The sequence below is a fragment of the Ictidomys tridecemlineatus genome, chromosome 8 (genome assembly GCF_052094955.1).
Source record: "Ictidomys tridecemlineatus isolate mIctTri1 chromosome 8, mIctTri1.hap1, whole genome shotgun sequence".
Classification (NCBI taxonomy): domain Eukaryota; kingdom Metazoa; phylum Chordata; class Mammalia; order Rodentia; family Sciuridae; genus Ictidomys; species Ictidomys tridecemlineatus.
In genome coordinates this window covers 43,160,394-43,183,844 of record NC_135484.1, presented here as the reverse complement: position 1 = coordinate 43,183,844, position 23,451 = coordinate 43,160,394, and the positions used below count along the sequence as shown (strand labels likewise).

Sequence of the window (23,451 nt, the reverse complement as noted above, 5' to 3'; positions counted from 1 at the left end):
ATCATTTATTCAAGGCAGTGAGAAAGCTGACTAGAACATCATGTTTATAGCAGCACAATTCACAATAGCCAAACTATGGAATCGGTCTAGGTGTCCATTGATCGATGAATGGATCAAGAAAATGAGAGACACACACACACACACACACACACACACACACAGGCATTTTATTCAACCACAAAGAAAAATGAAATCATGTATTTTGCAGGAAAATGAATGGAACTAGAGACCATTATGTTAAAAGCAAAATAAATTAAACTCAGAATATCAAGGGACAGGTAAAAGAAGCTAGAGAGAGAAGAAGAAACGTGAGGGTGAATCACATGAAAATCAAAGAGATTAGTAAAGGAAAGGGCCCAAGGAGTGGGAGAGAGAGAAGGAGGGAAAGTGCTGGGGAGTGACATTGACCAAATTATGTCCTTATGTTTGTGCAAGTACAAATATGTAACAAGAAACCCCATCAACATGTGTGACTATAATGTACCAATAAAAAATGCAGAACAAAAGATATTAACATTTTTTTCTGTGTCACAAAGTTCTAGTAAGTACTTCATAGGCATTTAATTAAAACCTAAATGTGAATATATTTATCTACAGAATAATTTGTGATTGCATTTCATTGTATGTCATGTGAAATCATCATAATTTACTTTAATACACTTCCATTCTTGAGTATTTGCTTTTTGCAAATTTTCAGCTTGAATTTTAACTTTTTACTTATATTTTGTGGTAAGGACACTTAAAATCTACTTTCTTAGCAATTTTCAAATGTACAATATATTGTTCAAAATTTAAGTGAAATCTAATGTTTGCCTTTTTAAGTAACAAATCAAACACATTCCTATTTAATAGATAACTTTGGTTCCTTAGGGTAAAATCCTGAGATTAGAACTACAGGGTCAAGAAATGAATACATTGAAGAACACTATAGTTTGTTTTGCTAAATAAACAAGTTGTATCCTTTGGGACTCTTATTGGACATGTGGGACTATCTTAAGACAAAAAAGTAGGTTTTGTCTCAATATGGGAAATGACACTTTCACAAAATAGCTGTCCCAATGATATTCAAGCAGATGTTGAGTGAACATCTGTCAGGGATGCTGGAAAGGAGACTCATATTGGGTGGCAGTTGGTTTATAAATTTTAATGACTTTTTCAACTCTTCAATTTGTAAAGACACTATTTCCTGTTCCACATTCCTCATGGCTTAATTCTCTCAAAACAATGTTTTAATAAAGTCTCATTGATCTTAGTGCCAAGATTACCTTCTGGTTTCTATTTACAATTCTCATTAGATCTTGTGTTTTCATTTCCAAGTAAATAAAACAACATCTCTTCATTATTTTCTTCAAAAGTAAGCTTTTTCTAAAAAGGGCATGAAACTATACCTGTAAAAGTATATTTCATAGGAAGAATTCTTTTTAAAATCATGTTTTGGCACCCTGATAAAGCTATTTTTAATTTTTGTGCTAGAATGCAGAATATATGAATACTTGATTTCTGTGGGATTGGAATCTTCTTGAGAAAGTTCTCTCAAATGTTCATAATGAGAATAAAAATCGCAATAATAAAAATTAGGAAATAATATGCTTCAGTGAACTATTTAAGTGTATTTTCACTGTGCTGTTACATTAAAGACTTCTAAGATTAGCAAGATTACTTATATTTTAGGTTAATGTGAGATAATGTGTTTCATCAAAGGATTGACTACTTCATAATTAAATTGCCATTGAGCACAGTGGTAGTGGGGTTCATTTTGTGAAAATTATTGACATGGTATTGTGCTGCAATATCATGCACGTATAAAAAGTACACCAACATAAGTTCTTTGTCTTTGAACACTGTACAATCAATATTCTATTACCACAATGCTGGTTTTGCTGCATTGTAGCTAAATTAGAATGTCAGGTATAGAGATGCTTAAATCAGACTTTCAAGTAATGAGGACAATACTAGAATTCTAATTATTTTCTCACCTGACATGTATTTATCTTTTTTTCCAGTGCTTTGGTTATTTCATAGTTTAAATATCATTAAGATGTTTGTAAATATCTAAAGAATTTTATTCTTTATATTGTTGTGGATGAAAATATATGATAAAAATTTACATTTCAGTAGTAATGATGATGACATTTGTATAGGGCCTCATAGTTAATATCCAGTAAGCATTAATTCTCCATTTGGTATAAATGCAAAATCTGATAAAAGTATGAAAATGTAGGTTATTTTTAAATATGTAAATGAAATATAGAAATGATATTGAAATGCTGATAAAGTTACATAATAAATTTATAGTATCTAAAGTATGGATTCTCTCTATAACCTTTTAACTGGAAATTCACTAAAAGAAAGAAAATATAACACATGTATGTGAACATAATATGTAACATGCCACCTTAAAAATGCATAGAAGCTAATAGAAACACTGAATTTCTCCTAAGCAGGCTTATATAATTTTAATATTTCTAATAACATAAAACCAGGTTATTAATGATATGGGCAATATTATATTAAACCCTTCATTGTCTTTGCTTGTTATTATAAATAGGGATTAACTTTGTATATATTTTTCTGATTGTTTTACCAGCATGTTCAAGCATGCATTGTAATTTTGCCTAAATTTTGCCTAAGATTTCAAGTTTGTATTTCATTTATGGATTTTAGAATAACTTTAGGATTTAAGATTTGTGTGTGTTTCCAAAAACTAGGATAAAGGTGGATTGAGAATAATAAATATTATATATGTATATGATATTTTTAAATATTTTGTACATATGTGTGTGTATACACATTTGCCCAACCACAAAGTTGTCAAACACAATTGATGTCTTTAGTGAAGCTGAATAATGGCAAACTGGTTTTAAAAATACACCCCATAAGAAGTATTTGATCTAAATTGGATAAAAGGAGTTTTCTTAGTTAGGAAAACTATATGACATTTATCCATACATTGTGGATGACCCATATATATTCATTTTTGTCTTCTGGTACCTGCAGATTGTCTAGGAGGGTAGTTTGGCAAGATTATGTGAAAAAACAGATCGCTGTTTAACAGAAACTTCTTTCAAGGTAAAGCCCGATATTTGTTTAGTTTTCCCCTTATTTTTGTTTTTATGGTTGCAAAAATGCAGATCTGAGTTATCCCCACAGATAATAGTTCTGAGTGAAGTTGTAAGGAAAAAGTGGTAGGGGGACATCAAACCTACCAGCCTCAGGAAAAGCAGAAATTCAGGCACCATAGGAGGCTTTGGAGCTTCTGCTACAAGGTCTGGATGTTGCTTTAATCTCTCTGCCTTTCAATTGACTCAAGTAATCTCTAAATTCTTGCCTTTCTTTTTAACATCTGGCTTTCTAAACTCATGTTCTCTCTTTCTTAATTTTTGTACCTTTATAATGCAGGTTCACATGTGGAAGGGTCTACCCGGCCTCACAGGTATGTGGCGAGCAACCTGCTCTGTCAACAGCACAGAGGTGAGTACAGATGGGACTATCAGGTCTAGGGGACCAAAAGGGGCCTTGTTATTGATAGAAATGATAGACATTGTTATGCTCTAATTCGGGACCCCCAAAAGACCACCAAAGACCAAGATCAATGTAAACAGCAAAGAGGTATTTATTGCGAGCTAGCTCGGTCCTCCATGCGCACACACACAGCAACTGGTGACGCTGAGAGGCCCTGAGCCCAGGGTTTGCAGCAGTTTTATACATTCTTTGGAGAAGGCAGGGACTTCACATACATCATAGCGTCTCTTAGCAAATCATCACACACTGTGGGAAAATAAAAAAAAACAACTCTAAAACATGATTAGCACATTGACTGGTGGGAACAAGTTGGGTAAGGGTGATTGGTCAGTACAAAAGGGGTATTCATTTAAACTGATTGGTTTAAGCCAAGAGGGGTGTTCATGCTGAACTACATGGTTTCCCAACACGTTATCAACCACCATAAACTACTGGGAGGGTCATCTGGCATCCAAGATATTTCCCTGTCTCATGCTGATTAGTGGCTGTTAGAGGGTTGCTATGGATCCCCCACCTAGCCTGACTGAGTCAGGGACACCTGGCTCAGGAGATCTCTCCTGTTATTTGTAGATAAACAACTTAGCAGGGTGGGAATGTGCCTAGGAGTGCTCTGTGGGTCTTTCCAAGGACAAAGGCCATGTCCCTTCCTTGGACAGGCTTTGCTCTGAGGTAGAGGCTGGTTTTTCAACATGATAGAGGGCAACAGAAGATTAGACATGATGGAGGCACCACAACAGGGTAAGCTTTAACAAAAATGGGGATTGTAAATTACACAAACTTTATTTACTGAGATGCAAAAAAATTGACAGCTTTTGCTCACCTGTATTTTGTGACTGAAATCCAAACCTGTTACATAGGGAAATCACATCAAACAGGCATCCCGTGTCTGTCAAATTTACACACATTTCAGAGATGGCCATCTAGCATGCTTAGCAAAGAAGTAAGTAGCCATTTAATCTATGAGAATTCACATGACTCTTGAATAGTCTGCATATAATATTGTTTCAATGGATATATTCTTTTACTGGCAATTAATAAATTGATTCGCTTAATAATGGTTCTCTGTTTTCCAATTACATCTAGCATGAACACCTTTTCTGACTGTTTTCCAAAATATATTCTCTTATTCTCAGTTCCAAAGTTCCCAGGACTTCAGTTAACTCTCAATTAACTCCCTAAAAGTCCTTTCAGAATTTAGTAAACTACATTTATCAGGTTAGCATAATAAAACACCTTTATTATTATTTTTAGAAAGGATAAACTACAGAATCTTAGGGGCTAACCTGCTACTCAAAGATTAAAATTAAAGCAATTTTGTGGTTTTTCTCTAAGGATAAAACAAATCTGAGTTCTACAAAAATGAACAATGAACACATGGCAATTAGAAAGTGAAAATACCCTATAATTGGAAACAGGGTTAAGGATAGAATGAGAATCAGAGGGGGGTCACTTGAATGACTTGGCAATATGAAACAGATTTTAGATTTTGATGGATTATGTCAATGAAGCTGTATTAAAATGACTGCATCAAAATAGAAATGTCAAAATCTCTGCATCAGGAGGTTGCTGTGGGAACATAGCAGTTGTGAGTCTGGTCTATCTGGGATGTGGTCCAATGTTTAATTGTGGTCTCCTTTAACAAGTAGGTACCAGATGAATAAATAATCCTTTCAGATTACATATCTTTGAGAATATGCAGTTCTGATTTTGTGCATCAAAATGCATGACACTATATATCAACCATTTTTTAAAAAAAATATTTTTGAACAATGTCAATATAATCTCTCAAATTTATATTTTCATCTGTCAACCATTTTGGGTGCACATGTTTACCATGTCAGTGGAAAAAGGGGAAAAGATAGGGAGACGCATTTGCAGTTTATAAACAGTTGCATTTAAAGTTTTAAATCACAGTCATTTTGGGCCACCTTATAACACCTAACATCTAATCTTACCCTGAAAAGTTACCCCAACTTTTCACTGACCAAGACAAAGAGGAATAAAACCAGTCAGTGAAACGGACTCCTATTCTAAGTGGCCTAACCTTTCCTATTTGAAACATTCAGAACCACACTTGGCAAAGTGAAAAACAATTCTCAGCATGAAACAAACCCATGTGAGTAGGAAGTGCAAGAGGACCAAGTGGAAGGCCCCCTCCCCTGATCCAGCTCTTGGGATTCCTAAAGCTGTTCTGCTGTAAAATTAAATTAGTACTTTTGGGTAGGATAAAGGTAGGGCTAGAGTGTTTTTTTTATGATAAATTACTTTGGGGAATTTGTTCTGTGAAAAAGCTTAATTATTTTTTCCATAAAAAATTCTCTCTAGCACTCTAGCTCCAGGGAAAGAACTTTAAAAAGGAGGGAGACTTTGTGGGAGATCATATAGAAGTTCTTCCAAAGGTACGCAATGAATATGAAATAGCTGAACAAAGAATAACCTATCCCTTCCTAATAAACTGGAAAAATTTTTTTTTCACTTACATGGAACAACTAATGATATACCACACAAAATATTTTATTGTGTTAATTTATGTTGAGACTCTTTATGTCTGGACTCTTTCACAGTCCAGCAGTGCCTGTATCTTTCCTCATTCTTTAAAGACCTCAGATAACAATAGCAGGGCAACATTGTGTTCTGGAAAGACGTGTGTGCAGGTGTAGATTTTTCCCTTTATTGGATAGTGAATGAAAGCAAGTGGGTATGTTCCCTAAGTCTCAGTTTCTATATATCTAAAAATGGAGATAACAATGTTTACTTTAGCAGTCTCCTCTGTGAAAAATAAATGAGGTAACATTATGTAACTGATTGATAAACCACAAATAGCATTTAATTATTGGAGGAAAAGGAATCAAAAGCATGATGTGAACTTTTTCGGAGGGCAGAGTGAGAGTTTGCAAAGTAAACCATTGAATGGCATTGATTCTATGGAATTTTTTTAAACATCCAAGTCTACTTAATCACAATTCTAAACATTGTAAAATGTCTCAAAAACATGCAATCTGCTATTAGAATAAAAGTTAAAAATCTGTTTTAAATGAAAACTAAACTTATCATAGAGACTGATTATCTCAAGATTTCAGATCCAATTGTCTTTATTCTCTAAAGATGTAGTATTTTTTTTTCCTATTAGTCTTCTTCTTCATCCACCCATTCCCTCATCCATCACATATTGTCAGCAGATCCTGTGCCAGATACTATGTTTAGAAAAGTGTATGGGAGGAAGGAAGTATATTGGATTGACACCAAAATTACTTCAGCTGGATTATACTTTGTCCTCTTTGTACCTTTGTTTAACTGCTCACCATTTCCACTCATCCTATCTCTTTATGGAATCAATTCTTCTTAGTCTTCAAGGATCACCTCAACTTTTTTCTCCAATGGAGTAATCAATGGTGACTTTGGTCCTTCAGAGTCTCTCTTAATTATGAAACCTGTTCTATTGCTCTTAACATGTGCTCCCCTGGATAAGTACCAACAATCTACTGTGTTATTCAGTTTGTTCTTGTCGTTTGTCCATCCACCTATCCATCCATCCATCCATCCATGCCTTCCACAAGCACATATCAAGCACAATATGTGCCAGATATCAAACTATGTAGTTGATATACAATGTAATTATGGTCTCTTTCCCTGTGAATCTTATCTAATTTATAGCCTTTTAAATTAGAATATGACTCAATGAATGTAGGAAATTTATCTCATGACCAAATCCTAGCATTTATAATTGAGGTAAGTAAGAAATGATATTTTTTTTATCTGTATTTATCCAATTTCTGTGTAAAGCTTTATTCTGTTAGGATGGGAGAAACCAAATGTCAGTGAATTCAAACATTTCTCTTTCTCTTCTGTTTTTCAGGGGTTATGTCAGGGTTCCAGAAAAGTTTTTACTGAGTAAGTCTAGGGAATGGGGTGGTGAGGAGAGTGCTACAGATCTCGGCTATCATCTGGGTGAAACTACGGACATCTGCTGAAACTACTTTTGCCTGATCACTTGCTTGGTGAATGTGCACATGGTGGGCTCTTGTCCATGGTCCTTGAGAATCAGGCAGCTCTCTTGGCTTCTTCTGCATCACTCCTGGGTATACAGTGCTCATTCTGTGTCTTCTCAACCACCAAGAGAGAATGAAAGCTCACAGGCTGCTACAAAGCCTGTCTGCCTACACACCAGGCCGCCGTTGGTCCACACCTTCCTTGGGCATTCACTTGGAACTTGGTGCACAGCACTTCTTTCTTGGATTGTGTTTCTCTCTGTATCTGCCTCTTTCTCTCAGATCCATGTTATCAAATTTTTGTTAGCAAGCAATAAACTACATGTGTTTAAGGTACAATTTGATAGTTTTTGCCATGTATAGACCCACAAAACCATCACCACAATTAAGACAATGAACATATCCATTATCCCCAGACTTTCATTGTTCCTCTTTGTGCTGTCTCGGTATGTCCTCTTCTTCCTTCTCTCTTCCTTGGGCTCTTACAAACCCTTTTCATTCAAACTAGACTGAAAAGCATGTATGTGTCTTTCTCCCTGGGGAGTTTCTTATTTTTGCTCAGACTCTACCTCCTTGCTCAGGAGTAGGAAACCTTTTCTGTAGTGGAGGGGGGCAAAAAGGAGGAAGCCTCGTCTTCATTTATTGTGTATCAAATGTCTGATACATGCTGTGATGGCTTAGGAAAGGACCATTTGTTTTTTTTCCCTTTCTTCTCTTAGAGCATTTCTCTGAGGCACTGATACACTCTGTTCTGGCTACTTGCATGGCCAAATGAAGGGTGGGTGAATCAGGGAGCCGGAAGGAAGGAGAAGAATATTCAGGTACAGGGCACCAGCTAATGCTGCAGAAATACTCTCTGACATATAGCCACGAAAGATATTTTATTCTATTCCTCTTAGGATACGGTACTTGGTAGGTAAGCAATGAATGCCTGTGATTGATACCAATGGCCTGAAAATCCACAGGAGCTGTGTAGGTGGCATTGTGACTAATAGCCAGTGCCATTCGTAAGGTAAGAAGAATAAGCCTGAGGAAAGAGGTCAATGGATTTTTAAAAATGTAGGCTTTATTGGGCTTGAATTTAAGAAGATGGTCTGTTTCATCTTTGTTTAAGGAAGGTGATCAAATACAGTAAAATGATGGGATGAGATGAGCTCTCAGATAGTCCTTTCTAAAATCAAAAGATCCTATTATCCTAAGCATCACTGGCAAGTTAAATTATATGATCCCTCAAATTGTTATTTTTGGTTTGTTATTATACAGAGTAGATAAAGCATGTGCGTATTGTAATGTTGGCCATAAAAAAATATGTATACTCTTTCTGGAAAGGAATTTATAATAACTATTTATTATAGTAGTGAAGTACTTACCATTTGAGAGGACTGGGCAAAATCCTCTCTCTAGTGAAAACAGCAGTAATATTTATTGAGTGTTTTATGTCTGCCAGGCCCTGTTTTATTTACTACACATTAACTCACTTTTGTTTTGCAATAATACTGTAAAGTGGGTATTATAATTGTTTTCCATTTTAGAAAACTAAAACAAAGAGATCAAACCGAGAGCATACAACTCATCATTGGTTGAAACAGGATTCAAAACAGATTTGACAACTATGCCCTATGCCTAAATGATATCCTTTTGTCTCGAAGTAGCGCACTTTGTGAACTATTAAACTTGCTTTGCAGATGAAGAAGTAGAGTCTTAGGTTAAGTACATGCCCAAGAACACAAACCTCAAACTTCTAGTGAATTCAAGATTCCATTCATTATATATCTGATTTTAAAAATTCATGCTTTCAACTGTGATGCTATAATATCAAGAATGGTAAAATGCTGAAGTATTTTGACCTAGAAATTTAACATTTCTACCTGTATACTAGGGAGTAATAAGGCATTTTGATAAATTGGAGAGCACAACTATTTGTACACAAAGTTAACTGTTGACTGTGTCCTAAATGAGCCAAGTTAAATCATACACAGCTATATAATACTATGGAATTATTGCAATTTTATCTAAAAAGTATTTAATGAGTTTTCAGGTTATAATGATACACTGGAAGAAAACAGGATATGATATTAAGCAATTATGCTAGTGTGGATATTTTCAAAAGTAGTCAGAAAAAAGAATAGAAACAACCATCAAAATGTTGATGGTTAGATTATGGAAATTTTAAACTTTCTTCTTTTTTTCCATGTTTTCAGCAAATCTGTTTTAAATATATGAGAGTCAATGTGAAGTCTGCATTTTTAAATATTTGCTTCAGTGTATATGTCACATAAAAATTTCAGTTAGTTCCACAGAACAAGTTTTAAAAATATTTACCATTTACTCCTACTAAGTGTACTGAAATGAAGCAAGCTGATTAAATTTGCTTATTACAGTATTTTTAGTAGTAAGGCACAATTCTTCCTATGTGGATCTGCTTGTGGAAGCAAATTAAATTTGGTATGTGACCCCAGCACTTTAATAACATTTGATCTACAGCTGACCAAATAGAAAATGTAATCTCCTTTGTTTAGAGACAAAATAAGACAAATTCTATCCTGTATCAATTGTACATATACTTTTGCTTTACCAAGTACTGAAGACGATATGTCTTGCTTCCAATCATCATGACTGATAAGATCAGACAAGCCACTTTCAGATTTCCTGTGTGAGTTAAAAGCATTGCCTGCCCCTTGTCCTGGACCCCCATTCTGAGTCACAAAACCAAATTATAGGGAAACATCCCAATTCCAAAACAGATTGAATTGACATTTTCTGGTTGCATGTTTATTTTCATTTTGTGATTTGGGCAGGTCACTTGCTTTGAGATTTTAGCACAAACAAGGTTTATTTGAAGAATAGTATAGCAAAAAAAAAAAATATATATATATATATATATATATATATATATATATATTAGGAGTATTTGAGTTGGAGTTGGGAACAAAATCTTTTAATACAAAGGAAACGATAAGAAACATATAATTTCTGTCCTGAATTAACCTGGGGAGGAATGTGGCTGGAGGAATGTTCTGTTTACAGATGAAGTGACAGAGAAGCCAGGATGGAGAGGCAGGGCAGGGCCCAGCAGTACCTCTGCTACCTGCCAGTTATGACACTAGATTTCAGAGAATCTACATCACCTACAATTTTTTTAAAAAAGTTTTTGATTAGTTGTAGATTGTTTCCAGAAATGAATCATATAGCATCTGGGGAAGTGCCTCCAGGGCTTTTAAACAAATCCTCTATTAGTCATGAGCAATAGGCTGCGTTATAAAACCACATCTGGAGAATTACATTTCAAAAGACTCATCCTTTTCCCTTTTACATCACCAGGTGCTGAGCCAGGTGTTTAACATAAATTATCTCATTTGTTTGCTCTGACAACATAATAAGGTAAGTATTATGAATCCTATTTTATAGATGAGGGAACTTAAACAGTTAAATAAGTTGCCTAGTGCTACTCATCTCAAACTTGGATTTGATGCTGGATCTGCTCAAATCCCATAACCTTGCCCTCTCCCATCGCACAGGAAGGCAGGACATGCTATTTACAGGTGCACAGAATGTGAAAAGATTGCAGCAATGAACTCACAGAGAGTAGTTACTGGGTGGCCAGAAAACAGAGAATGGGAAGTTGACTTACGTTGTGCTATCTATGTATACTAGTGCTATATAACAAAGAGGCAATAGCACATGGCAAGTATATATGGAGATGCATCTGCTTAGAAAGAATAACATGGAAAAGACTAATGGATTGGCAGGAAATCCAGATGCTACTGGGTGACTAGGCAGACTCTGGGAAAATTATAGATATGGCTTAAGGACCTTATTGCTGGCTTAATACCTTCTGATGGATATGGTTTCAAATGCACACAGGTTTAAAATTATTTAGCCTTGATTGCTTGTGGATGGAAGTTGAGTTTTAGGGAAGCAAAATGTGTTTTATTTCCTCTTGGGAAACTTGTGCATTGCATCAAATAGCCTAAATTAAAGAATCGTATTGGCTTGTATGTGTTGATAAAGTTACTATTTAAAGCATACAGAAGACTTCAATTTTTCAGAAGGGGAGGGCATTAGAGATAGAAAATCAGTAAGTGTGACTCTATACAGAATCCTTGTTGAAATTTAGAAAAGGAATAAGCCGTGTAAAAATTTGTTTTGTGTTTTTCTTTTCTTGATAGATGTGATATTAGTGCTCTAGTCTAACGGAAACAGGAATGTGATGAATAAACTAAATAATGTGGCAATTTTGTATATGGTTCAGTTTCCAAGAAGAAAAGAGACATTTAACTGGGATTCCATAGTGAGGTGACTCAAATAGATATAGAAATGGGAGGCAATATAGAACAAAGATGATTCTTATCAAAATTAGCTAGGCAAAAACAGGAACATAGTGGGCTCTGTTAGCACTAGTTATAAATAGGAAACTCATTTTCCCTGCTACTTTTTTTTTTTTTTTGATACCAGCAGGGATTGAATCCAGGTGGGCTCAACCACTGACCCACACTCCCAGCCCTTTTTTATGTTTCATTTAGATACAAGGTCTCTCTGAGTTGCTTAGGACCTCTCTGAGTTGCTGAGGCTGGCTTTGAACTCAAGATGCTCCTGCCTCAGCCTCTCCGAGCCTCTGGGATTACAGGTGTGTGTCACCATGACTGGCTCCTGCTACTCTTGGGAAGGGAAGGCTGAGCTTCTTGGATTGTGGATTAGAAGGACTGCGGTTGAACATACAGATTTTAGAGCAGCCCAATGTTAAACAACCCTCTGGAGAATTCGTGTGGAATTCTGGAAGGCACTTTGTGACTCTCAGCTTGTTCCAGGTAGGCAAGGCCAACAGAGGCATTTCAGCAAGAAACCATTCCAGCTACTTTAAATGAAAGAATTAGTGATCGTTTTTGGATTGATTATACAATCAGTGGGAAAATAGAGGAAATAATTTGGGGCTTTCAGGGACTACTTTGAGCTCATATCCCAAAATTCAGTTATCAAGAGATACTGCCTTTCCTAGGATTGGTAAAATTGTCATGATCAGGAAACAGCCATGTCCTGGAAGGTTAAGAAAGAGAAGCCATGTGATATAGCCTCATTCTCAATTGTAGTTTTTATTTATTATGGAAATGTTGGTGCAGCTTATCATGTCCGGAGCCAGGAAATGTGCTCTGATTTCAGGAAAGTACACTAGAAGGAAGTTGGATGGGTCATGTGCTTGCTTACTCTATCCAGCTCAAGGATGATGTGTTTGAAGGAACAACATCTGTGGGGGTCCTCTAGCTATTGGAGAGCATGTTCCTTGTCTATCATTCTTTTTGTTTTGTTCTTTTATGATGGAAAACTTTACATGTACATATGGTCAAACAATAAGAAGAGCTAAGTTTTATATTGTATAATTTATATAATGTATATAATTATTCAGGGACTACTTTGAGCTCATATAATATATCCAAATGATCGACTGCATTTTTCCCCTTTTCTGGAAGCAGTGATATTGGGTTATTTGGGGTGAGGGTTTTAGAAAGGGAAAAGCAAACTTTTTCCTTTAGGAGGTTTAACCTTATACTCCAAATGCTGCACTCCTCCTGGTTATCACTCTAGGTCCTGATTGCCTGGAAAGAGTGTGATTCTGACCCGGGACATGGAAACAGGGTCACTCAGAAGCTGTGATGTCTTAGTACAAGGGAGGTGTGTTTTTGAAATAAGCTGTCGGGTTCTCATTTGGACTAATTTCCACCTTTTGGCCCTGGAATATTCTTTGGCACTAGGATTGCAGATTTTATATGTCGCATTTAATAGGTTAGCCTAATGTAGTTTCACGGATGCTGGTAGAAGATTTGTTATCCTTGGGGTAAAAGAAAAAGGATTTTATTATTTACAGTACTGTAGACTTCACGGATTGGGATATGCGTGTAGGAGTGGGAGGATCCACTCAACCTCCTGGCAGAGGAGAGGGGTCATTTCCCAAAAGAACAATTGTTTACTGGGGGAAAGTTAGCTCCACCCACCGCAGATGTCTGACCTTCCCCTAAGCAGGACCCACAATGCCAGAGAGGGAGAGTAAGGACACTGCTGACTGTTACACAATCTTTGCACATTCAAAAGAGAGAGATTCTTTTCTCCTCCTGTCATACCTTCTACCAGAGAGCTGTAAGTTTCTTAACTTAGCTGTCATAGTCTTCTCCCTTCCAGCAGCTAAGACCTTTTATTTGAACAACCTCAAAATGATTTCAAAATCTATAAACCCTATAATGCATTGTAAACTATTGTCTAAATTATTATTCTTACTTTAATAGTTGCAAAGAATATAAATCTGGCATATGATAAATATTGATCTATCTAAAGAAACCCATTAAAAACACTTTTAAAAGGTATCCAATAGAATCTGAATACAATGTGATTTGACCTCATCCTGTTAAAGTCTATGAGCAAGATCTTCTTTAACAATAATTTATTTCTTTTTGTTCTAAAATTTATGTTTTCATTCAATTTCTCTGGTTAGATTTTACTGCGTTTTTTTATATAAAAATGCCTATCCTTTAGGGAAAAAGCTTCCTATTATTATTTTATAATATAGATATATATGGTTATAAGAAAATAATTTTATTCATAAAATCTTCCATTTCTAGTCAAATAAAAAACTAAAGTTTAGTTTGTTTTCTAGGACTCTAAGTCTCATGTCCATGTCCTGTCTGGTTTTAATATCAGTCTCATTGAATGATCTGGGAAGTGTTCTCTCTTCTTTTAAGCTTTGGAGGTAGCCCATTCAATTTTATTACAATTTATTGAAATGGTTGGATTTAAGTCTTTCATTTTTTACTCTCGGTCACCTCAGTAAAAATCTTCAATTGTCTATACCCCACCTTTCCTGCCATCTTTTGGGTTATTTGAACATTAACTATTTGTATATTTTTGTACTATATTGCAGTGATTGTTCTAGAATTATAGTATACATTCCTAATATTTCATACTCTTCTACACTTCATGTCCAATGTAAAAAACTTATATTTACATAGCTCTTTTTAACCCACTTTTTCTTTATATTACATAGATATCATTTGTATAACATGTACATGTATTTAAAAACATTCCACCAAAGAGTATTATAGTTTTTGCTTTTAGGAGAAGGTAATCTTTTTTATTTAGTCATATATTTGTCATTTCTGTTGTTCTTTATTTTTTAAAAGTCAAGTTTTCCTGTATTATTATTTCCCCTTTCAGTTTGAAGTATCTATTATTTCTTATAGGTCACAGCTGTTGTTGATGAATTTTATTAAAATTTCTTCATATAAAATATAATCATTTCTACATAATTTTTATATTTTTAATTTTTTAAATATATTTTTATTTGTTCTAATTAGTTATACATGACAGTAGAATGCATTTTGACATATCATACATAAATGGAGTATAACTTCTCATTCATCTGGTTGTACATGATTTACATCATTTTTGAAGGACACTCTTGTTGAATATAGAATTCCAGCCTCAAAGCTTTTATTTTGTAGTGAAGGGAGGGCAGGGGGTATGGAGGTAGAAAGGATAGTAGAATTAATCAGACATTATTACTTTATGTACATATATGACTACACAACCAATGTGATTCTACATTATGTACAAACAGAAGAGTGAGAAATTATACTTCATTTATATAAGATGTATCAAAGTGCATTCTACTTTCATGTATAACTAATTAGAACAAATAAAAGACTGGAAAAAAAGAGAAGGCGGAATTTTACACATTAAGTTCCAATTTGCATTTCATCACAAATAAATTAAGTAGACTTGCTTTGAAACAAAAAGTAGGTCATCTGTGAACTTTAAAATGGAAAAAAAATGATATTGTTCCATCGTCTGACCATCATTGTTTCTGAAGAGAAATCTATGGTAATTCAAATCATTGATTCATTGTATATCATGGTTTTTACTCTAACTAAATTCAATTTTTTTTCTTTGGTATTCATAATTCAGGTTATGATGAGTCCAGGAATAATAATGATAATAATAATTATTTTTATCACTATTATTATATTTTTATAATATTCTTATTTAGGGTTAAGTTGTTTTGGGACAAGAACTCTGAAGGGTCTGAGATTTTACCCTACTTTCAAGCTAACAGGTTAGCCTGCTACATACCATTTCATGGATGTTGGTAAACAGATGACCTTGAGTGAGCAACAGAACTTCTATTCGTGGCACTGCAGTCATCAAGATTCATATTCACTTTGGCTTACCATCCTCCTAAGTCCCATGGTTAATAGAGCAGCCCAGAAAGATGCTGTACTTATTGTAGAGTTGAAACACAGTCCAGTATTTTAAAGGGGGACTAATAATAAACCTGCCCAATTTTTGTTCCAAAGTAGAAATTATCATTTTTTATAATGGCCATGAAACAAATCTATCCTCTGCTTTAGAGGAAGATACTTTCTCTGTCATCTAAGGTTATTTGTAATACAAACATCCTTGAAGAGATAATCTGAAATCAAAGCTGAGATAAAGTATGTAGAAATGCTATAGAGAGTTGTCTTCTAGGAGAACATACTGGGCTTCCCGGATTTGTTAATTTATATCCTTTATCAAAATCACAAATTTTAAAAAACCACAAATTTTTCACTATTTTTTTAAAATATTCTATCCAAGTATTTTCCTCTTCTCCTTTTGGGGATTCTAGCATTATGTATATGGACTTTTGATAATGTTCTACAGGCCTCTGAGGCTCTGCAAATTTTTAAAAATATTTTTCTCTTTTTACTGAAGATTTTTTTGCTCTGTCATTTCCAATTTCCTATTGAGTTCATCCAGTAATTTTTAAATTTCAGACATTAGTTTTTTATTTCCAATTCAAAATTTCTATTTGGCTATTTTTATAATGTTGATTCTTCTAAGAACTCTTATCCTTTCATTCATTTAGGGCATTATTCTTTAATTCTCAGAGCATGGCTATCAAAACTACCTTAAACTCTTTGCCTGATAATCCAACACTTACATCATCTTGGAAATGGCATCTATTTACTGTATCGTGGTTCAAGATTTGGCCAACTTTTCCCAGGTCTTGGCATGTTGAATAAATTTGAATTTTATTCTGGTCATTGTATATGTATCGCATGGGCTCTGGGTCTGGTTTTAATCCTCTGGAGAAGGTTGGTATTTATGAGGCAACCAGCTTGACTGGGTCAACATCAAGTGTTCTGTCTTATCTTTGGGGATTAAATCTCAGTTCAGTTCTCAAAATATTTTCAATGCTAGTTAGAGTTTGTTCCACATGAGTAACTTGGGTGTTATTCTGAGATAAGAGCAGTGGTTCAAATCTCAATTTACTCCTCACAAGCCTTTACAACATTGTTTTGGGTGTCCCACTCATGCTTAGATGAGAAGCAAGACTGAGATTTATGCAGATTAGGGGATCCCTTTTTCTAGCTCTTGATGCTTTGGGATTCCCTTATACTCTCCAGTCTGCAGAATCTACTTTTCCTTATTTCTTTGGTTAGAAATATGGAATTCCCATGGAAGTTTGTCTGCTGCCTCTTGCAAGCCATCTGTGACTAGGATCTACCCTTAGGGGCAAAGTATGAGAAAGAAAAAATTAGGGGCTTTTCCCATAGATTCTTTTCTAAGTTTTCACTTCTCTCTGCAATCTATCTTCTTCAGTTTACAGTCTAGAAGCCTTAGTAGTTCTTATTTAGAGCCCACAGACAGTTGACAATAATGTTTTTATGAGCTGCACAGTGCTTATTTCAAGTGCTGATACTAGAACAGCTCATGTCCCTTAATTGTTTTAATAAGGATAATAATTTTCACTTTGAGGTGTGTCCTGAGAAGGAAAATTTGGAATTGGAAAAAGGAAAATTATGATTATATCTTTGCTTTTCTTTGTTGACTCTTATCCTGGGCCCCTATTTCCATATATTTACCCTTGGCTTTCCAGTGTCTGCCAATAAAAATCTAACTTCAGCCAGTTCTCATCTCTTTGTTAGTATTTCCTCAACTCTGTTAAGAATCCCATTTTCTCAGTAGCCTAGTTGAACTTATCAGGTAAAACACATTTGATAAACTAATTCCTTTTAAGGTGCTATTGTCTGATAATGGTTATCTCTTTCCAATGCCTGCTTTACAGTATTTTTTGGAAGGAGACTTTGTATTAAATCTAAAGCCTCATCTCTAAAAGTAGAAATCTGGTTTCATCATCAGGTAATTATAGAGATATTTTCATAAATAGGATAACAGAAATCTTTTACCCAAATAATGGCAATAATGGTGATTTATAGGTAATTCCCATATTTGTAATTTTATAATAAGGACCTATATGATAATTCTAAGGAACCATATTAGTAATAAAAATAAATATATACTTTAGTAATCAATTAACCTTTTTTACTTTTACTTTTTAAGTTCAGCAGTAAAAAGTAGAAAATTATTCAAAAGCAGCTAGAATTATTCTTTTTGTTATTACCTTTGTGATGACCTTTAATATGTCATTAAATAATTTTACTAAATGAAAGGAGAATTTTAAATATAATGAACTTTGAAAAATAGCTGAAGGCTTAAATTGAAGTTTAAAAATTTTAAAAACTCCATGGATATATTTTCTTATCTCTCCCCCAAGCCACCCACAACTGTTTAAGTAAAATTTCTGAATGCTAATCTAATCTTATAAAATCTCTTCTTCATGTTGCCAAGAAGTAATGTGTGAAAACAGTAGCCAAGAGCACAGCATTTTGGCAAAATAATCCATTGTTTTAAATTTTTTTCTTAGGTGTCATCTTCCCTATAATTTCCCCTGAATTCTCCCAAAAGAATCAAACACTTCACTGTGTGTGTATCTAGAAAACATTTATCATACTATATTCTAAGTTAGTTTAATGGGATTATGAGTTCTTTTAAGTCACACATTCTCTCTTCCTTAATCAATCTTTGCTTCTTTAGAGTCAAAGCAAATCTTAATATGATGGCTGTTTAGAAGAAATATAAAAAGTGAAGAAACAAAGACAAAAAGGAAAGAGAAAAGGAGGATGGGCCACACCAGGGTTGTTGTGGTCCATAGGGCCCAAGCATGGGACAGTCAAGTGTCAGACATTGAGGGAAATGGTACAAAGTAAAGGTTGGAAATCTAAAGCCCCAGGATCCAGGTAAGAGGAAGACAGTGCATTTGTGTTTACTCTTGGTTAATAAGGAGGTAAAGGATCATCCAATCAACAAAAGAGGCTGTTTTAGTCAGCTTTTCCCCTCCTGTGACTAAAGGATCCGACCAGAACAACTGTCAGGAGGAAGAGTTTATTTAAGGGCTCATGGTATTAGAGGCCTTAGTCCATAGAAGGCTGGTTCCATTCCTTGGGGCTCAAGGTGAGGCTGAACATCATGGCAGGAGAGTGTGGCAGAGGGAGGCAGCTCACATCAGGAAGCAGAGAGAGAAACTCTACTCTGCAGATACAAATATATAAAAGCCATGCTCCAATTCCCACTCCCTCCAGCCACACCCTACCACTTCAGTTAATACCTGATTAGGCTAAGGCTATAACCCAATCATTTCTCCTCCAAATTTTCTTGCATTGTCTCACATGTGAGCAGCAGCCTATTGGTATGCCAGACCTGGTGCAATAATGTGACAGTGATGTCAGGGAGCGGGGCCCCAGGGGGAACAGAGACCCTACTCCCAGTTACTCCTAGGGCCACCACCTGGTCATACTGGGTCCTCAGTCCCTGTGCAGGCCTTGGATTCAGAGAGATCTTTGTAATACCGAGACTTTTGAGAGGAAGACACCTCACATCCAAACCATAACAGAGGTAAGTCAAGCAAGGACAGAATCTACCATGGCATAGCATGACCCACTGGGTTGAGGTCCAGGTGGTGAAAGCTCGGAGCTGGGCCAGGTACTCTCAACAGGAAACCATGCACTTAGGGAAACTGATTTCCAGGGAATATTCTGACACAGTAGTTGAGGAGGAGTGATGGCTATTGGCATCCCTTTTGTGCTACTTTCTTTAAAAACAGCCTTTGAGATTCCATTTCACTCACACTTGTAGTCTTGGGCTGTTTGAAAGACTCTTAGGACAAAACAAAACTACTTAAAACAGTAAGCATTTATTAAGTACCCATTTGTGCAGTCAACTATGCAAAGTGCTATGTACTGTGTTAAGGAAAAGCTCAACAAACAAAGAAGCTGCTTGAGGAAAAAGTAATATGGCCTTTGTGTGCATGGTGTGTGAGATTTCAACTGGGCTAAAATAACACGTTTAAAGCTTGGCCTGGCAGAAATCCATGTTGTGAAAAAGACTTAAATAACATCGGGGAAAAATTCAACAAAGACTCGAAAATCAATTAAGGTTTAGAGGTTAGGGAGGTAAAGGTTTTTTCCCTTGTGCTTTACACATTTTTCCTTTATCCTTCAAGATACTGGGCTAGATTCTTATAGTATGATAAATAGAAATTCATCAACCCCATTTGAGAAAGTAGTCTTACAATCAATTCAGTTAAATAAGTATTTTCAAATGCCTTCCATGTGTCCAGTGTTGCTCCAAGTGTTGTGGAGGATAAAAGGGAATTCTTGGCATTGTATTGCCTTTGAAAGTTTATTGGGGGAGAACAAATGAAACGGTATGAAAAAGTAATAAGAAAGCTTACAGTAAAGATCTTAAATGCATTCAGCACACAGCCGTTGAAAGCACCAACATATATAACTACCTCTTATTTTCTCAGATTATACCAGTCATGGGGATTAGTCAAGGACTTGGGTGACAATTGCAATGGCTTTTGAATCTAGGCCTCTTATTGTTTTGTTCTCAGTCTTGTTCTTTTATTTCTCTTGGGTTCCAGGAAACTCTTGGACTATTTGGTATCATTATCATGGCTTTTATTCTAGTGCTCTGGCTGCCATGGTGTTGGGACTCTGGGCAGTCCTAAGCAAGGCAGGGCTTCCTGCCCTTTAATTAGCAATAAGAGAGAAACAGAGCAGTCTATAAGCACTGGGTGGATGCATTTGAAACAGCTGAAATTGGCATAGAAAAGGAGCAAAGGGTTTTCAGCTTATGTAGGACAGTTATAAATGACTCTTTCTTGTGAGGGTGAGAGAGGATGGACTCTCTTTCTCTAATGTAATAACAGCTCTCAAGGTCAACCCTCAATGGTCAATGGTCTTATCTTGGGTGATTTGAGCTGTTGGTGTTTCAATTTCACAGTAAAGGCTATCAAATAACTTGGAAGATATTCTCCAGGGATGGTGTACTAAACCTTTGATTATAAGGAACAAAGTCATCTGAGTGAAAGGATAGTTATTTCATATAATAAACATGGAAACAAGCTGGGCTTTGTCAGGATGGTGTAGAAACCTAGAAAGCTGATAAAAATGGAGATGGCTACTCTCTGTTTCCCTCTGGGTTTCTGAATTTTGCTTCTATTGGCACATCTATGCCATTCTCTTGTTTCTCTGTGCAATTTAGTTTTCTCTTACATAAAGATTGGTGCACACAATGGTCAGAAGTGATTACTGTGGTCTCATCTTTGCATGAACTTTCACTGGAAGCTTATACTATCTAATCTAGCTCTGTAAATTCTCAATTCAAACTCTCAGGGCAGCTCCTGATGCCCATGTGTTGATGTGTTGTCTAATTACTGTGGCATATGTACATGCATGTCCACCAACCTCACCTCTAGGGTAAGCAATGTGCTATAATGGGCTGTGCAGGGATACCTCAAACTACTTACATAAGTGCTTATGAGTGAATTCACCTATGGAACAATCCTTTCCAAAAATCACTTCTCTAGCTCTTTCTAAAACAGGATGACTCCCTGCTTTTCCTGAGTCCAGAGCTGGAGAGCTCTCTCTTTGCTCAAGGACCTCATGAATTTAACTGCCAAATTCTAAAGTTACCTTTTGAGTTTCCTTAGATAAGGAATCCTTGGAACTTCTTTGATATCCCAGTATTCTGAATGTACTCACGCTGATTTGGACACCAGAGTAAACCTAGTTACACATGTATGGATGAATAAATTGCAATTTCTTAAAAAATGAGAAGAAGATAATATGGGAAAGTTAATATGCAAAAGGATTACAAGTGAAGATATCTTTGATATTTTCCCCCATGAGCCTTAAAGTCAGGCAATTATTTGGGGACAACTAAAATCCCTCTTGGAAATTAGGGAGTAAAGTTGATTCAATTCATTCAATGATTATTTCCTGTTGATATACGATGCATCCGATAATGTGTAAGGACCTGTGGCAGTGGAAATGATGTTTCTTGATCTATAATTGACCTCTCTGTATGCAGAATTGGCTATACAACTTGAGGGATCCCAGTGTAAAATGAAAACTCAAGTCACTCCTTCAAAAATGAAGATTTCTGAACTTGGTGATGGGGAATTAAAACCACATAGAGGACCATTCTGAGTGTGCCTGTGTGATGGTAGTTTGACACCACTAAACTGGTCCTGTTTTCTTAGCATGGACAGTCCACATTCAACTACTTCCTCCAGTGGTCCATAAGGAAGATTATTGAAAACCCCATTTTCTTTCTATGAAGCAGATATATGATATGATATATCTATACATATATATTAATTCTGCTTTTTATTCAGAGTGATATTCTGCCACAAGCAAAACTCCTCATGGCTTGTAATTATTTTAAAGAATAAAACTAATAGCTTTTAATTATGCTATATCACAATTTAGTTACAATATAATCTGACGTCATTGGTCTTTTGTTAATAAATTAAACCATATTCTCCATAAGGGTTTTCGTGTTAAACTTCTCCTTTGTGTTTTCCTATTATTGTTTAAAACTTTCAGGTGATAAGTTTATATAAACTCCTTAATAGTGAATTGTGCATACAGTTGTTTTTGGTTGAATTTGTATCCTAGAGTATAATAGTCTACAAAATAGCAACTCAACACATTTTTGCAAAGGAAGACAATTGACTTTTAGTGTTTCAAAAGGATACAGTGATTTGTAATGCCTGAATTTGCAAAATGCAAGTATTTATTATGCAAAACCAGAGGGAAGTGGTTTATCCTGAGGGGAAATGGCAGTTTTCTACAAGTTGTATAATGTACCTCAAAATAATTTAAGTAATAAGTTTCATCCCAGGATTTTCATTAACTCAAGCAGCAAGTGTTATAAAATACATCAGGCTGATGATTTATTATAAAAATTCCAGATTTGTTAAAGAAAGAAGGACATATATAAAATATTTAGAGGACAAGTTTCTAAAGAGAGAATAAGGTTTCTGAACATTATTCATCAAAATTATGATAAAATCATCCTTTGTAGCATCAATATTTGGCCAGAAATTTAATATATGATTATACTATGAAGGTCATTCTCTCTTTGAGCTTCTCACCCAGTGTATCTTTCCTTCTGAATCCCTCTGAGAGGCTCCCATGGATCCAGGCTATGCTCTCTGCAGGGCTGTCTCACACTCTCCCATTTGCTTTTGCCACTGTGACAGGGACAAGGAAGCTGTTATGTCAGGTGCTGACAGAAATTACAGCCCTGGGTACTCAGGCCTGCCATTTATAAGCATCTCCAACCTTGTTTAATTCCTGAACTAGTAGAAGCCTGATTGGCAATACACTAAGGGTCCCTTTCCTACCAAGGGAACAGTCTGTTTATAGTAGTCTGTTACTCTGTAATCATCATCTGGTATACCCCAGAGATTCAGTTTGCATCTATTCCTCTTTTTTTTCTTTCCAATCCCCTTGTAAGTGTTGCTAGTCTGCTGTACAGATCTCCTGCCTGACAGACTTTTAACTTTTGGTTTCTACCCTAGTTTTCTTCTGGGTCTGGATCCTATGTCATAAAGTTAGTTGGAACTGAACCTTATTTCCAAGATTCTGCCAGGCTCTTTTATCTGGGACTGGATCTTATTTGAGAAAGAGCAGAAAACTTTCATTATAAAGTGTAATAAGCAATAGTTAGCTATTATCTTTTTATATCATGTATGTGTGTGTATATAATATATATATACACA

The 23,451-nt window shown here is 35.5% G+C and overlaps 1 long non-coding RNA gene across 2 annotated transcripts in view; it reads left to right on the top strand.

Annotated features, from left to right (window-relative positions):
- The window catches only part of LOC120889124 (uncharacterized), a 167,203-nt gene that overhangs the window by 133,994 nt on the left and 9,758 nt on the right, over positions 1-23,451 (top strand). The window contains exons 4-8 of one of the 2 annotated variants that reach the window (XR_013424915.1): positions 2,998-3,069; positions 3,400-3,471; positions 5,848-5,921; positions 7,379-8,523; positions 10,833-10,892. This is a non-coding gene — a long non-coding RNA (uncharacterized LOC120889124). The remainder of the gene's footprint in view (positions 1-2,997; positions 3,070-3,399; positions 3,472-5,847; positions 5,922-7,378; positions 8,524-10,832; positions 10,893-23,451) is intronic. The other variant, XR_013424914.1, reaches the window with a different exon arrangement.